A 16,799-nucleotide genomic window follows, 5' to 3' on the forward strand; every position below is an offset into this window, starting at 1 on the left:
TCTCGACAAACTCTAGGTAGTGGGCTTTCATCTGTGGATGCTTGCTTAGAGTGCGGCGGAGAGAGTTGAGGTGGCTTCTGGCGTACTCCCTGTTGTTGGGCAGTTGTTTTCGTGGGGACTGGAAAGGAAGGGGTGCGACCCAACTTTTCGACTCGTCTTGTCGATACTCGTCCTCCATGATCTGCAGGAACCTCAGGTCATCCATTGAAGGAGCGAGCTTGTTGTCGTTGGCTGTGTGAAGGAAGAGTCAAGAAGAAGACCAAGAAGTCATAGAAGACCAAGGTTTTCTCCATTGGACGTCTGTGTGCTGTCTGTGGTGTCCAACGCTGAGTAGCCGTGGGCGAACGTCTCTTTCACCTGGATTTTGCTGCTGCATGGGCTGAGGAAAGTGGGCCGTCCATTTTCCAGAATGGAGGTTTTGAATGTTCCGACGTGGGGAGGCTTGTGCGCTCCTCCGAGGCACACGTCGCCGATGACGACCCATCCAAGGTCCAGCTTTTGGGCGAATGGGGCGTCGTGTGGACCGTTTATTTGGCTTCTTACTTTGTGTACTCTAAGAATGTCTCTACCGAGCAACAGGAGTATCTGTGCATCTGGAACCAGGGGTGGGATCTCGTCTGCGATGCGTCTCAGGTGTCTGTGGTGTCGAGCAGCATTGGGGGTTGGGATCTCCGAACGGTTGTTTGGGATTTGGTTGCATTCGAGGAGTGTGGGAAGAGGGAAACTGGCCTTCTCGTCAGCTGACTCCACAACGTAACCACGGGCCTTTCTGCCAGCTGTCTCCTTGAGGCCAAACATGTCCTGAGTGTGTATGGCGATAGACTACACGCCACGTTGAAGATGTTGAAGAACTCTGACGTCGCCAAGGAACGGTTGCTTTGCTCATCCAAGATAGCGTACATCCTTCTGGACTCCTCCCTTCGTCCTTCAGGAAAGACGCTGACGAGGCAGAGCTTGGAACATGCCCTGAGACTAATTCCATCTCCGCATACTTCCGTGCACTTGGAGGTGACTTCCTGATTGTCTGCTTGTTCTCCTCCCTCCCAGTTCTCTGAAGCAGGGGGGGACGACTTGGACTTCCAGGGAGCTAGTCCTGGGTGGAGTGCTGAGGTGTGACGGTTGCTGCCACATTCCTTGCAGTCCACCTCTGTGACGCAGTCCCGAGCTGAGTGGGTTGTTGAGGAGCAGCACTGGAAACATATGTGATTGTCTTTTAGAAACTACTTGCGCTCTTCGAGGGTCTTCTCCCTGAAGCCTCTACATTTACTCAGTGGGTGGTCTTTGTCATGGATGGGGCAGTGCTTCCCAGGGTCAATGTTTCTAGGGCTCTCTGTGGGGGACACTTGTGTCTTGTGCACTGATATGGCTGTCTTCATCTGTCTGTCAAACCTCTCTTTCTTTTCGGCTGCTGTGCGGGAAGGTGGGAGGTTGAAGCTGGGATCTGTTTTAACTCTGGCTTCCCTGCGGATGAAGTCAGCAAACACAGCGAAGGGGGGAAAGGCCACATTGTTTTTTACCTTGTATTTGGACCCAAATGAAGCCCATTTATCCTGGAGGTTGAATGGGAGCCACTCCTCTGGAAGTGTCTAGGTAAGACAGGCCAGGTAGGTAGCCGTCCATCAAAGTCATGTTATATTGCTTATTCGTCCTTCAAATTATCAAGACTTTTATGGTTTGCAGCCACAAACCACAGTTGCAGCATATTTTTCAATCTGTTTAGCTGATTCCATATCAATGCTAAATGTTGTGGCTCGAGCACGCAACATGCTGACCGGCTGACATTTAGTGTGGATCTATGATCGAACAGAACCAAGAACGACTCCTTATTGCTTTCTGTGAACATTCCACCAGATGGGCTACGTTAAAAGGATGCATCGCCCAACGTGGGGCTCGAACCCACGACCCTGAGATTAAGAGTCTCATGCTCTAACTGAGCTAGCCGGGCTGAAGTTTTCCAATACCAAACAACAAAAAAAATAAAAATACACAGAAAAAAAAACTTGTGCGTTAAATCACCTCGACATTGATGTCTTCAAATGTTGATAGAAAGTAGCCGTATTTCATTTCCCACTGATAAATCACATATGATTTAAATTCTAGGGCCCCCTCCCTCTTAGTCCCCCCTGAATCATCTCCTTTCAACCCTTAACCTCATCTCTGAGCGTATGTAATCTCATGGGTTCTGGAAAGGGGAAATGTGGGTACACCCCCTTCAGATCAAGCTCTCCTCTCCCTGTGGCACCCTTAAATGTTGAGTTGGTAAAAAAAGACAGCAAAATATGGCTTTCAAGAAAAAAACATTTTCCATGTTATGATCGTGAGACAAGGTGATATGGAACATATCTAAGCTGCTAAATACTTACAATTCCTAGGTAGCACTTTAGCCAGCTGGCTCTTCTCTGTTGCGTTCTTGAAGAAAGTAGTCTAATCGGGATCGCTTTGAACTCACTTTATTTGTTAAAGTATTTCGGTATGGTAACTATGAAGCAAAAGGAGGGGAATTGTATGGACACGCGTGTGAGCGACAAACAGCAGGCCTCTCTACCTCACTCCCTAATATGGACTGCCGGATGTTTCTGATTTCGTTGGCTCCAGGCCCTGCTTTAATACCGAGTAGGCGTGTCCTATGTGTCGTATTGGCTCCACCCTCCTCACCTGTCTAAAGGTGCTGCCATCTGTGGCTAGAATAGTTATTGCAGCTTAAATGTCCTGCCCCCCTTGTGGCTATATATAGTAATTACAGCTTATGTGTTTGATCCTACTTCCTAGTGGCTATGTATGGTAATTACAGCTTATGTGTTCGATCCTACTTCCTAGTGGCTATGTATGGTAATTACAGCTTATGTGTTCGATCCTACTTCCTAGTGGCTATGTATGGTAATTACAGCTTATGTGTTCGATCCTACTTCCTAGTGGCTATGTATGGTTGCCCATGGGCTTCAAATATGTAACACCTCTCACACACTCCGTACTCACGTCAACGGATTTACATGTTTGGAAGGGAAACGACAGAGCAGTTCTATCAAATCTACTCTTGGAAACACAGTGGAATTTTTCACTTATGGAATGTATGGGCAGTTGCTTAGCTTGACCCGGTGTCCAGTTAAAACTAAATCGTCCCTGGGTGGGCTTGAACCACCAACCTTTCGATTAACAGTCGAACGCGCTAACCAATTGCGCCACAGAGACCTGACGTATTAATAAAATGTGTCTTGCCGAAAGCAGAACATGTCTGCATGTCAGCTATGGCTAAGTTCACAACAAATGATCCTGTGAAACAGTCAATGGCAATGAGTTTGTATTATACCCTGGTATGCTAGAATAGGCCGAGGGGGTCATACAGGCTGTTCACCGTGGACAACACTCCTCTACGGGTGAAAGGTTTGTTGTCGTCCATGGCCTGGAATGTGAAAGTGTCCGAAGCAATGTTCCAGGACACTCCAAGGCTGCGTTGTAGAGGGAGGTCATCGGTAAGGAGGTTGAGATCCTTGATATCCTTGGCACAATCTTCTGGAGGGAATGCTTCTAGCACAGCAGGTCTGTTGGAGGCTATTTTATGCAGCCTGAGGTTTGACACTGCAAGCATTGTTTGTGCACGTCTGAGGACACTGATGGCCTCCGCTGCGGTAGGGAAGGACTTAAGTGCGTCATCTACATAGAACTCTCGTTCGACGAACCTTCTCACGTCGCTGCCAAAGTTCTTTTCTTCTTCCTTGGCTGCTCTACACATGGACGCACATTCTGTAATCCACAATGTCACTCTCCGGGTCGTTGTTGTGGAACCACAGGAAGCGGAGGAAGTCTCTGTGGTCTTCACGCACTATGAAGCAGTGAAACATGTGCTGAATGTCGGCGGTGATGGCAACAGGTTCCTTCCGGAATCTCATGAGCACCCCCAAGAGGGTATTGTTGAGATCAGGGCCTGTGAGGAGTACGTCGTTGAGAGAGACTCCTTTGTAAGGTGCACTGGAGTCGAACACCACACGGATCTGTCCTGGCTTCTTTGGGTGATAAACTCCGAATGATGGGAGATACCAACACTCCTGGCCTTGGCCTTCCTGTAAAGGTGGAGCAATCTCTGCATGTTTGTTGGTAAGCATCTTCTCGACAAACTCTAGGTAGTGGGCTTTCATCTGTGGATGCTTGCTTAGAGTGCGGCGGAGAGAGTTGAGGTGGCTTCTGGCGTACTCCCTGTTGTTGGGCAGTTGTTTTCGTGGGGACTGGAAAGGAAGGGGTGCGACCCAACTTTTCGACTCGTCTTGTCGATACTCGTCCTCCATGATCTGCAGGAACCTCAGGTCATCCATTGAAGGAGCGAGCTTGTTGTCGTTGGCTGTGTGAAGGAAGAGTCAAGAAGAAGACCAAGAAGTCATAGAAGACCAAGGTTTTCTCCATTGGACGTCTGTGTGCTGTCTGTGGTGTCCAACGCTGAGTAGCCGTGGGCGAACGTCTCTTTCACCTGGATTTTGCTGCTGCATGGGCTGAGGAAAGTGGGCCGTCCATTTTCCAGAATGGAGGTTTTGAATGTTCCGACGTGGGGAGGCTTGTGCGCTCCTCCGAGGCACACGTCGCCGATGACGACCCATCCAAGGTCCAGCTTTTGGGCGAATGGGGCGTCGTGTGGACCGTTTATTTGGCTTCTTACTTTGTGTACTCTAAGAATGTCTCTACCGAGCAACAGGAGTATCTGTGCATCTGGAACCAGGGGTGGGATCTCGTCTGCGATGCGTCTCAGGTGTCTGTGGTGTCAAGCAGCATTGGGGGTTGGGATCTCCGAACGGTTGTTTGGGATTTGGTTGCATTCGAGGAGTGTGGGAAGAGGGAAACTGGCCTTCTCGTCAGCTGACTCCACAACGTAACCACGGGCCTTTCTGCCAGCTGTCTCCTTGAGGCCAAACATGTCCTGAGTGTGTATGGCGATAGACTACACGCCACGTTGAAGATGTTGAAGAACTCTGACGTCGCCAAGGAACGGTTGCTTTGCTCATCCAAGATAGCGTACATCCTTCTGGACTCCTCCCTTCGTCCTTCAGGAAAGACGCTGACGAGGCAGAGCTTGGAACATGCCCTGAGACTAATTCCATCTCCGCATACTTCCGTGCACTTGGAGGTGACTTCCTGATTGTCTGCTTGTTCTCCTCCCTCCCAGTTCTCTGAAGCAGGGGGGGACGACTTGGACTTCCAGGGAGCTAGTCCTGGGTGGAGTGCTGAGGTGTGACGGTTGCTGCCACATTCCTTGCAGTCCACCTCTGTGACGCAGTCCCGAGCTGAGTGGGTTGTTGAGGAGCAGCACTGGAAACATATGTGATTGTCTTTTAGAAACTACTTGCGCTCTTCGAGGGTCTTCTCCCTGAAGCCTCTACATTTACTCAGTGGGTGGTCTTTGTCATGGATGGGGCAGTGCTTCCCAGGGTCAATGTTTCTAGGGCTCTCTGTGGGGGACACTTGTGTCTTGTGCACTGATATGGCTGTCTTCATCTGTCTGTCAAACCTCTCTTTCTTTTCGGCTGCTGTGCGGGAAGGTGGGAGGTTGAAGCTGGGATCTGTTTTAACTCTGGCTTCCCTGCGGATGAAGTCAGCAAACACAGCGAAGGGGGGAAAGGCCACATTGTTTTTTACCTTGTATTTGGACCCAAATGAAGCCCATTTATCCTGGAGGTTGAATGGGAGCCACTCCTCTGGAAGTGTCTAGGTAAGACAGGCCAGGTAGGTAGCCGTCCATCAAAGTCATGTTATATTGCTTATTCGTCCTTCAAATTATCAAGACTTTTATGGTTTGCAGCCACAAACCACAGTTGCAGCATATTTTTCAATCTGTTTAGCTGATTCCATATCAATGCTAAATGTTGTGGCTCGAGCACGCAACATGCTGACCGGCTGACATTTAGTGTGGATCTATGATCGAACAGAACCAAGAACGACTCCTTATTGCTTTCTGTGAACATTCCACCAGATGGGCTACGTTAAAAGGATGCATCGCCCAACGTGGGGCTCGAACCCACGACCCTGAGATTAAGAGTCTCATGCTCTACCGACTGAGCTAGCCGGGCTGAAGTTTTCCAATACCAAACAACAAAAAAAATAAAAATACACAGAAAAAAAAACTTGTGCGTTAAATCACCTCGACATTGATGTCTTCAAATGTTGATAGAAAGTAGCCGTATTTCATTTCCCACTGATAAATCACATATGATTTAAATTCTAGGGCCCCCTCCCTCTCAGTCCCCCCTGAATCATCTCCTTTCAACCCTTAACCTCATCTCTGAGCGTATGTAATCTCATGGGTTCTGGAAAGGGGACATGGGGGGACACCCCCTTCAGATCAAGCTCTCCTCTCCCTGTGGCACCCTTAAATGTTGAGTTGGTAAAAAAAGATAGCAAAATATGGCTTTCAAGAAAAAAACAATTTCCATGTTATGATCGTGAGACAAGGTGATTTGGAACATATCTAAGCTGCCAAACACTTACAATTCCTAGATAGCACTTTAGCCAGCTAGCTCTTCTCTCACACACTCCGTACTCAAGTCAACGGATGTACATGTTTGGAAGGGAAACGACAGAGCAGTTCTATCAAAACTACTCTTGGAAACACAGTGGAATTTTTCACTTATGGAAGGTATGGGCAGTTGCTTAGCTTGAGCCAGTGTCCAGTTGAAGTCAAATCGTCCCTGGGTGGGCTTGAACCACCAACCTTTCGATTAACAGTCGAACGCCCTAACCAATTGCGCCACAGAGACCTGATACAGTAGTAAAATGTGTCTTGCCGAAAGCAGAACATGTCTGCATGTCAGCTATGGCTAAGTTCGCAACAAATGATCCTGTGAAACAGTCAATGGCAATGAGTTTGTATTATTCCCTGGTAAGCTATAATACCATCTAAGGATAATAACCATGCTTTCAAAGTCATGTTATATTGCTTATTCGTCCTTCAAATTATCAAGACTTTTATGGTTTGCAGCCACAAACCACAGTTGCAGCATATTTTCAATCTGTTTAGCTGATTCCAAATCAATGCTAAATGTTGTGGCTCGAGCACGCAACATGCTGACCGGCTGACATTTAGTGTGGATCTATGATCGAACAGAACCAAGAACGACTCCTTATTGCTTTCTGTGAAAACTCCACCAGATGGGCTACGTTAAAAGGATGCAGCACCCAACGTTGTGCTCCAACCCACGATCCTGAGATTAAGAGTCTCATGCTCTACAAACTAAGCTAGCCGGGCTGAAAGTCTACAATACCAAACAACACCCCCTTCAGAGTAAGCTCTCCTCTCCCTGTGGAACCCTTACATGTTGAGTTGGTAAAAAAAGATAGCAAAATATGGCTTTCAAGAAAAAAACAATTTCCATGTTATGATCGTGAGACAAGGTGAAATGGAACATATCTAAGCTGCTAAACACTTACAATTCCTAGATAGCACTTTAGCCAGCTAGCTCTTTTCTCACACACTCCGTACTGAAGTCAACGGATGTACATGTTTGGAAGGGAAACGACAGAGCAGTTCTATCAAATCTACTTTTGGAAACACAGTGGAATATTTCACTTATGGAAGGTATGGGCAGTTGCTTGCTTGACCCGGTGTCCAGTTAAAATCAAATCGTCCCTGGGTGGGCTTGAACCACCAACCTTTCGATTAACAGTCGAACGCGCTAACCAATTGCGCCACAGAGACCTGATACATTAGTACACTGTGTCTTCCCGAAACCAGAACATGTCTGCATGTCAGCTATGGCTAAGTTCGCAACAAATGATCCTGTGAAACAGTCAATGGCAATGAGTTTGTATTATTCCCTGGTAAGCTATAATACCATCTAAGGATAATAACCATGCTTTCAAAGTCATGTTATATTGCTTATTCGTCCTTCAAATTATCAAGACTTTTATGGTTTGCAGCCACAAACCACAGTTGCAGCATATTTTCAATCTGTTTAGCTGATTCCATATCAATGCTAAATGTTGTGGCTCGAGCACGCAACATGCTGACCTGCTGACATTTAGTGTGGATCTATGATCGAACAGAACCAAGAACGACTCCTTATTGCTTTCTGTGAACACTCCACCAGATGGGCTACGTTAAAAGGATGCAGCACCCAACGTTGTGCTCCAACCCACGATCCTGAGATTGGTAAAAAAAAATAGCAAAATAAGGCTTTCAAGAAAAAATCAATTTCCATTTCATGATCGTGAGACAAGGTGATATGGAACATATCTAAGCTGCTAAATACTTACAATTCCTAGATAGCACTTTAGCCAGCTAACCAATTGCGCCACAGAGACCTGATGCATTAGTAAAATGTGTCTTGCCGAAAGCAGAACATGTCTGCATGTCAGCTATGGCTAAGTTTGCAACAAATGATCCTGTGAAACAGTCAATGGCAATGAGTTTGTATTATACCCTGGTATGCTAGAATACCATCTAAGGAGAATAACTGTACTGGTCTGGGTGGATCTGAGCAGCAATGCCACTATCCAGTTCAGCTAAACTAATTGATGATGAATAACTCCCAAGAAGCGTGGTGCCGATTAGGAAGGTTTACTCAAATTCAAAGAGTGAAAAAACATTGCGAATATACAGTTAGCAAGACTAAGAAGGCAGAAGATGCGATTTCTCTAGCGTTAACGTATGTAGTAGTCAGCGGAATCACTTCCGGGATGGTCACTTCCGGTCCAACCGGAAGTACTAACAAATAAAGACGGCTCGATAAATTAAAAGCCTCGGCATGAAAATACAGCAACGAATAGGGTCCAGAACACTCCCCCCCTGGGGTCTCTAACGAGCCCAGATAAAACCAAAAGTACTAGTCTTGTGGAGAAAGGAGGAGGACCACTTCGGCCACGGGACGGGAGAAGACTTTCTGGGTGCCGTTTTTGAGGACTCTGATATCCACTTTCCTCACGACCCCGTCCTGGCTTGGAAAGGCCTCCACAACAATAGCCATAAGCCACTGGTTTCTCTTGGCTTGATTGTCCTTCATTAGGACGATATCTCCTATTTGGAGGTTGGGCTTCTTTTCCTGCCACTTGCGACGGCTTTGAAGTGTGTGGAGATACTCTCGTCGCCACCTGTTCCAAAAGGTGTCCACTAGACTCTGAACCTGCTTCCATTCTTCCTTGAAGAGGCCTCCTTCCCCAAAGTCACCTGGGGGAGGAGGGGCTGTACAGGTCTTCTGGGTCAAGAGCATAGCTGGAGTAAGGATGAGAGGAGACTCCGGGTCTGAAGACACTGGGACAAGGGGTCTTGCATTCATCAACGCAGTAATCTCAGCCATAAGAGTAGTCAGGACTTTGTGTGTGAGACGCGATGATCCACATTGATGGAGCATGCAGTTGAGGATGCGACGGGCGATGCCAATCATGCGCTCCCATGCGCCCCCCATGTGAGATGAGTGGGGTGGGTTGAATACCCAGGTGCAGTTGTGCTCCTGGAGATATTTCTCCACGGTCTCTGAGCTGGAGCTTGGTTCATCCATCTTGAGTTCTCGGCAGGCACCGATGAAATTGGTGCCTTGGTCCGAGCGTATTTGTTTTGCTGGGCCTCTGATGGCGAAGAACCTTCTCAGGGCATTAATGCAGCTGCTGGAGCTCATGGCTTCTATTACTTCGATGTGCACGGCTCTTGTGCACATACATGAGAACATGACAGCCCATCTTTTGCTGTTGGCGTGTCCTCCTCTGGTACGACGTGAAGTGACCTCCCATGGTCCGAAGACATCTACACCGACATAGGTGAATGGAGGGGCTACTTGTAGACGCTCGGCCGGCAGATCTGCCATTTGTTGGTGTTCTGTCTTCCCACGAAGCTTCTTGCAGGTGATGCACTTGAAGAGAATGCTGCTGATGCATCTTTTAGCTCCAACCACCCAGAGTCCGGCTGCTCTGACAGCACCCTCTGTAAAGTGCCTCCCTTGATGTTTCACGGCCTCATGGTGATGACGCACGAGCAGGGTCGCGAGGTGATGGCGGCCCGGGATGATGATGGGGTTTGTTTCTTCTGTTGCTAGCTTAGACTGAGCTATGCGGCCTCCGACTCTGAGAAGCCCATTGCCGTCGATGAAAGGGTGTAGCTTCAATAGACTGCTACGAGGGGGGAGACTTTGTTGTTAGAGCTATGCTCTTCAGCTCTTCTGCATAAAGCTCATGCTGGACGGTCTTCATCACGAAGATCCTGGCTCCATCCATCTCCTCCTCTGAGGGGCCCCTTGGACAGATGTGCCATCCTCTGCAGCTGCCCTTCTGTGCCGGCAGGGCAAAAGAACGGGCAATATGGATCAGACGTGCGACTGTGGTGGTGAGAGAGGTCCATTTTGAGAAACGCTCAAAGCGTGTGGGGTCCATAAGGTGTCGAGCGACTACGGTGAGGTTCACAGCAATCTCGGGGCGTAAGTCCGAGTCGGAAGCGGGGTTAACAAGGATGAATGTCTCTTGGGCTTCAAGAGGGTGGGGAAGTGGATTCCGAAGAAATGCTGGTCCGGAGAGCCATGTTGAGCTGCTTAAGAGGGCCGCTGGGATAGACCTAGACCCGTGGTCAGCTGGGTTGTGGTCGGTAGGCACATGCCTCCATTGGTCTGGGGATGTGGACTGTCGTATCCGTTGAACTCTGTTGTTCACATAGACGAAGAACCGCCTTGCTTGATTATGAATGTACCCAAGGACTACCTTGCTGTCTGAGTAGTATGTGGTACGGTCGACCTCCAGGTCCATCTCTCCCACGATCAACTCTGCAATCTCGACTGCAAGCACTGCTGCGCACAATTCCAGTCTAGGGATAGAGAGGTCTGGTTGAGGCGCCAGCTTGGCTTTTCCAAAGACGAAACCGACCTCAGTCTGTCCCTCTTCGGTGGTGGCTTTCAGATAAGTTACTGCTGCGATGGCTGTAGTAGAGGCGTCCGCGAAGACACAAAGCTCCTTGAAGGGAGTACTAGAGGGAGAGAAAGACGTGTAGGTGCGGGGTATCTGAAGCTCTTGTAGGTCCTTTAATGAGTCTCTCCACCTGGTCCACTCAGCTTCCCTGTTTCCGGGGAGGGGTGAGTCCCAGTCCTCGGCTTGCTTGGTGAGGTCTCTGAGGAGCAGCCTGCCTTGTATTGTGACGGGGGCTAAGAAGCCGAGGGGGTCATACAGGCTGTTCACCGTGGACAACACTCCTCTACGGGTGAAAGGTTTGTTGTCGTCCATGGCCTGGAATGTGAAAGTGTCCGAAGCAATGTTCCAGGACACTCCAAGGCTGCGTTGTAGAGGGAGGTCATCAGTAAGGAGGTTGAGATCCTTGATATCCTTGGCACAATCTTCTGGAGGGAATGCTTCTAGCACAGCAGGTCTGTTGGAGGCTATTTTATGCAGCCTGAGGTTTGACACTGCAAGCATTGTTTGTGCACGTCTGAGGACACTGATGGCCTCCGCTGCGGTAGGGAAGGACTTAAGTGCGTCATCTACATAGAACTCTCGTTCGACGAACCTTCTCACGTCGCTGCCAAAGTTCTTTTCTTCTTCCTTGGCTGCTCTTCTCAGGCCGTATATGGCGACGGCGGGGGATGGGCTGTTGCCGAACACATGGACGCACATTCTGTAATCCACAATGTCACTCTCCGGGTCGTTGTTGTGGAACCACAGGAAGCGGAGGAAGTCTCTGTGGTCTTCACGCACTATGAAGCAGTGAAACATGTGCTGAATGTCGGCGGTGATGGCAACAGGTTCCTTCCGGAATCTCATGAGCACCCCCAAGAGGGTATTGTTGAGATCAGGGCCTGTGAGGAGTACGTCGTTGAGAGAGACTCCTTTGTAAGGTGCACTGGAGTCGAACACCACACGGATCTGTCCTGGCTTCTTTGGGTGATAAACTCCGAATGATGGGAGATACCAACACTCCTGGCCTTGGCCTTCCTGTAAAGGTGGAGCAATCTCTGCATGTTTGTTGGTAAGCATCTTCTCGACAAACTCTAGGTAGTGGGCTTTCATCTGTGGTTGCTTGCTTAGAGTGCGGCGGAGAGAGTTGAGGTGGCTTCTGGCGTACTCCCTGTTGTTGGGCAGTTGTTTTCGTGGGGACTGGAAAGGAAGGGGTGCGACCCAACTTTTCGACTCGTCTTGTCGATACTCGTCCTCCATGATCTGCAGGAACCTCAGGTCATCCACTGAAGGAGCGAGCTTGTTGTCGTTGGCTGTGTGAAGGAAGAGTCAAGAAGAAGACCAAGAAGTCATAGAAGACCAAGGTTTTCTCCATTGGACGTCTGTGTGCTGTCTGTGGTGTCCAACGCTGAGTAGCCGTGGGCGAATGTCTCTTTCACCTGGATTTTGCTGCTGCATGGGCTGAGGAAAGTGGGCCGTCCATTTTCCAGAATGGAGGTTTTGAATGTTCCGACGTGGGGAGGCTTGTGCGCTCCTCCGAGGCACACGTCGCCGATGACGACCCATCCAAGGTCCAGCTTTTGGGCGAATGGGGCGTCGTGTGGACCGTTTATTTGGCTTCTTACTTTGTGTACTCTAAGAATGTCTCTACCGAGCAACAGGAGTATCTGTGCATCTGGAACCAGGGGTGGGATCTCGTCTGCGATGCGTCTCAGGTGTCTGTGGTGTCGAGCAGCATTGGGGGTTGGGATCTCCGAACGGTTGTTTGGGATTTGGTTGCATTCGAGGAGTGTGGGAAGAGGGAAACTGGCCTTCTCGTCAGCTGACTCCACAACGTAACCACGGGCATTTCTGCCAGCTGTCTCCTTGAGGCCAAACATGTCCTGAGTGTGTATGGCGATAGACTACACGCCACGTTGAAGATGTTGAAGAACTCTGACGTCGCCAAGGAACGGTTGCTTTGCTCATCCAAGATAGCGTACATCCTTCTGGACTCCTCCCTTCGTCCTTCAGGAAAGACGCTGACGAGGCAGAGCTTGGAACATGCCCTGAGACTAATTCCATCTCCGCATACTTCCGTGCACTTGGAGGTGACTTCCTGATTGTCTGCTTGTTCTCCTCCCTCCCAGTTCTCTGAAGCAGGGGGGGACGACTTGGACTTCCAGGGAGCTAGTCCTGGGTGGAGTGCTGAGGTGTGACGGTTGCTGCCACATTCCTTGCAGTCCACCTCTGTGACGCAGTCCCGAGCTGAGTGGGTTGTTGAGGAGCAGCACTGGAAACATATGTGATTGTCTTTTAGAAACTACTTGCGCTCTTCGAGGGTCTTCTCCCTGAAGCCTCTACATTTACTCAGTGGGTGGTCTTTGTCATGGATGGGGCAGTGCTTCCCAGGGTCAATGTTTCTAGGGCTCTCTGTGGGGGACACTTGTGTCTTGTGCACTGATATGGCTGTCTTCATCTGTCTGTCAAACCTCTCTTTCTTTTCGGCTGCTGTGCGGGAAGGTGGGAGGTTGAAGCTGGGATCTGTTTTAACTCTGGCTTCCCTGCGGATGAAGTCAGCAAACACAGCGAAGGGGGGAAAGGCCACATTGTTTTTTACCTTGTATTTGGACCCAAATGAAGCCCATTTATCCTGGAGGTTGAATGGGAGCCACTCCTCTGGAAGTGTCTAGGTAAGACAGGCCAGGTAGGTAGCCGTCCATCAAAGTCATGTTATATTGCTTATTCGTCCTTCAAATTATCAAGACTTTTATGGTTTGCAGCCACAAACCACAGTTGCAGCATATTTTTCAATCTGTTTAGCTGATTCCATATCAATGCTAAATGTTGTGGCTCGAGCACGCAACATGCTGACCGGCTGACATTTAGTGTGGATCTATGATCGAACAGAACCAAGAACGACTCCTTATTGCTTTCTGTGAACATTCCACCAGATGGGCTACGTTAAAAGGATGCATCGCCCAACGTGGGGCTCGAACCCACGACCCTGAGATTAAGAGTCTCATGCTCTACCGACTGAGCTAGCCGGGCTGAAGTTTTCCAATACCAAACAACAAAAAAAATAAAAATACACAGAAAAAAAAACTTGTGCGTTAAATCACCTCGACATTGATGTCTTCAAATGTTGATAGAAAGTAGCCGTATTTCATTTCCCACTGATAAATCACATATGATTTAAATTCTAGGGCCCCCTCCCTCTTAGTCCCCCCTGAATCATCTCCTTTCAACCCTTAACCTCATCTCTGAGCGTATGTAATCTCATGGGTTCTGGAAAGGGGAAATGTGGGTACACCCCCTTCAGATCAAGCTCTCCTCTCCCTGTGGCACCCTTAAATGTTGAGTTGGTAAAAAAAGACAGCAAAATATGGCTTTCAAGAAAAAAACATTTTCCATGTTATGATCGTGAGACAAGGTGATATGGAACATATCTAAGCTGCTAAATACTTACAATTCCTAGGTAGCACTTTAGCCAGCTGGCTCTTCTCTGTTGCGTTCTTGAAGAAAGTAGTCTAATCGGGATCGCTTTGAACTCACTTTATTTGTTAAAGTATTTCGGTATGGTAACTATGAAGCAAAAGGAGGGGAATTGTATGGACACGCGTGTGAGCGACAAACAGCAGGCCTCTCTACCTAACTCCCTAATATGGACTGCCGGATGTTTCTGATTTCGTTGGCTCCAGGCCCTGCTTTAATACCGAGTAGGCGTGTCCTATGTGTCGTATTGGCTCCACCCTCCTCACCTGTCTAAAGGTGCTGCCATCTGTGGCTAGAATAGTTATTGCAGCTTAAATGTCCTGCCCCCCTTGTGGCTATATATAGTAATTACAGCTTATGTGTTTGATCCTACTTCCTAGTGGCTATGTATGGTAATTACAGCTTATGTGTTCGATCCTACTTCCTAGTGGCTATGTATGGTAATTACAGCTTATGTGTTCGATCCTACTTCCTAGTGGCTATGTATGGTTGCCCATGTGCTTAAAATACGTAACATCTCTCACACACTCCGTACTCAAGTCAACGGATGTACATGTTTGGAAGGGAAACGACAGAGCAGTTCTATCAAATCTACCAAGAACGACTCCTTATTCCTTTCTGTGAACATTCCACCATTCTTTGGCCCGATTTCTCTGCTGAACAAAACTATGAATGGAAGTTTGTAAAAAGACATAAAGTGTCTTCTTAATGATCAATTAGTCGATTTTCGATTAATCATGCCCATCCATAGTTTCTGGTTTATCAGTGGGCCATGAAATATGGCTATTTTCTATCAACATTTGAAGGCATCAATGTCTAGGTGATTTAACACAGAGTTTTTATTTTATATTAAATGCTGTTTGTCATGTATTGTAAGCCTGGGGAACTCAGTCGGTGGAGCAAGAGACTCTTAATCTCAGGGTTGTAAGTTCGAGCCCCACGTTGTGCGCTATACTCTTTTATCCTAGCCTTTCTGGTTGAATATTCAGAGAAGTGAATAAGGAGTCGTTCTCGGTTCTGTTCGATTCTAGATCCATACTGTCATACTAAATGTCAGCCGGTCGTGGGTACGAGCCTACTTTCGGTAAATTTATATTTTTCACAGGTTTTAGTGGGGGTAAGATTGAGGACAATCCTATAGAGCAGGGATTCCCAAAGTATTCCCACACTTTGGGAATATTACACCAGACCGCGTACCAATGGCGGTCTGGTGTAATATTACACAATTACTGTGCTGTTTTTTTAAGTGAGATTTTTCCATACAATAAAAAAACATGAACAGTAAACATTTCCTTTGTAATCCCTTTTATTTTAAATCAAAAAACTATAATTTTTGGTGGAACGAGCTCCCTGCCGATGTCAGGGTCGCAGAGTCGCTCACCAGCTTCCGCAAAAGACTCAAAAATCACTTGTTCAGAGTTCACCTCGACTCTGCATGGCTACCCAGCCCCTTCCGGCATGGCACTTAATGTACGCACTTATTGTACGCACTTTATCTACATTGCACTTATTCATAGTACTTAATTGTTTAACATCTGCAGTAGCTGCTATCACTGCTGTACACGGGGAATGGGTTAGCCTAGCGATTGTTAGCACTTGCACTTGGCTCTATGAACATCTCTACTGTACTGACAGCGATATATTGTTTCACTTCTTATGACAACTGTACTTATTGTAAGTCACTTTGGATAAAAGCGTCTGCTAAATGCCCTAAATGTAAATGTAATTTATTAGTTTTTGATAGAAATGTAGAAGACAGCTGCTGTCTTCTTCTACGCACTGCAGGCTAGGCTATGAGTGCGCCAACTTGTTTCATTCATTCCTTATATATTATATATAAATATGATTAACTGGCTGAAATCAGGGAAACTGTCGAGTGCGACGTCTTATGATAAAGTTGTTATTCACGAAGGAGGCGAGGGACCAAGAGAGAGTGAGGATTTGGAGGCAACAGAGATGGAGAGAATAGAGAAAGAAAATGAGCGGGAGTCAGACGATGCGCCGGAGGAAACCGAAGAGGAGGGAAGGAGATGGCAAAAAAAGAGGTGATGAGGGTGAACATCAGCCGGGGAAAAAAATAAGGGAATATCATGACAATTATCAGGGTCTGGGCTTCACTTGGATCGGCGATACAGATTGCCCGAAGCCGCAGTGTGTGTGAGATGGCTTCAGCTGTCTGAAGCCATCTTCTTTCCGTCGTCACCTGCACACAAAACATGGCAATTTAAGTCAAAAGCCCCTTACATTTTTAAAAGCAAAGTTGAAGGAGTTGCAGAAAAACCTGAAACAAATGCAGTTTCATTCATGAGTTGGGTCTACGAAAAGACGCATTACGGGCTTCATATCTGCTCAGTTACAGAGTAGGGAGAAAGGGGCTGCCGCACACAATTGCCGAAGTCGCGTGTTTGCCAGCGGCCAAAGAGACGGTGGAGTGTGTGATTGGAGAGAAAGAGGCAAAAAAGATGGACATGATTCCTGTGTCC

The sequence above is a fragment of the Pollachius pollachius genome, assembly GCF_949987615.1.
Source record: "Pollachius pollachius genome assembly, chromosome: 20".
Classification (NCBI taxonomy): Eukaryota; Metazoa; Chordata; class Actinopteri; order Gadiformes; family Gadidae; genus Pollachius; species Pollachius pollachius.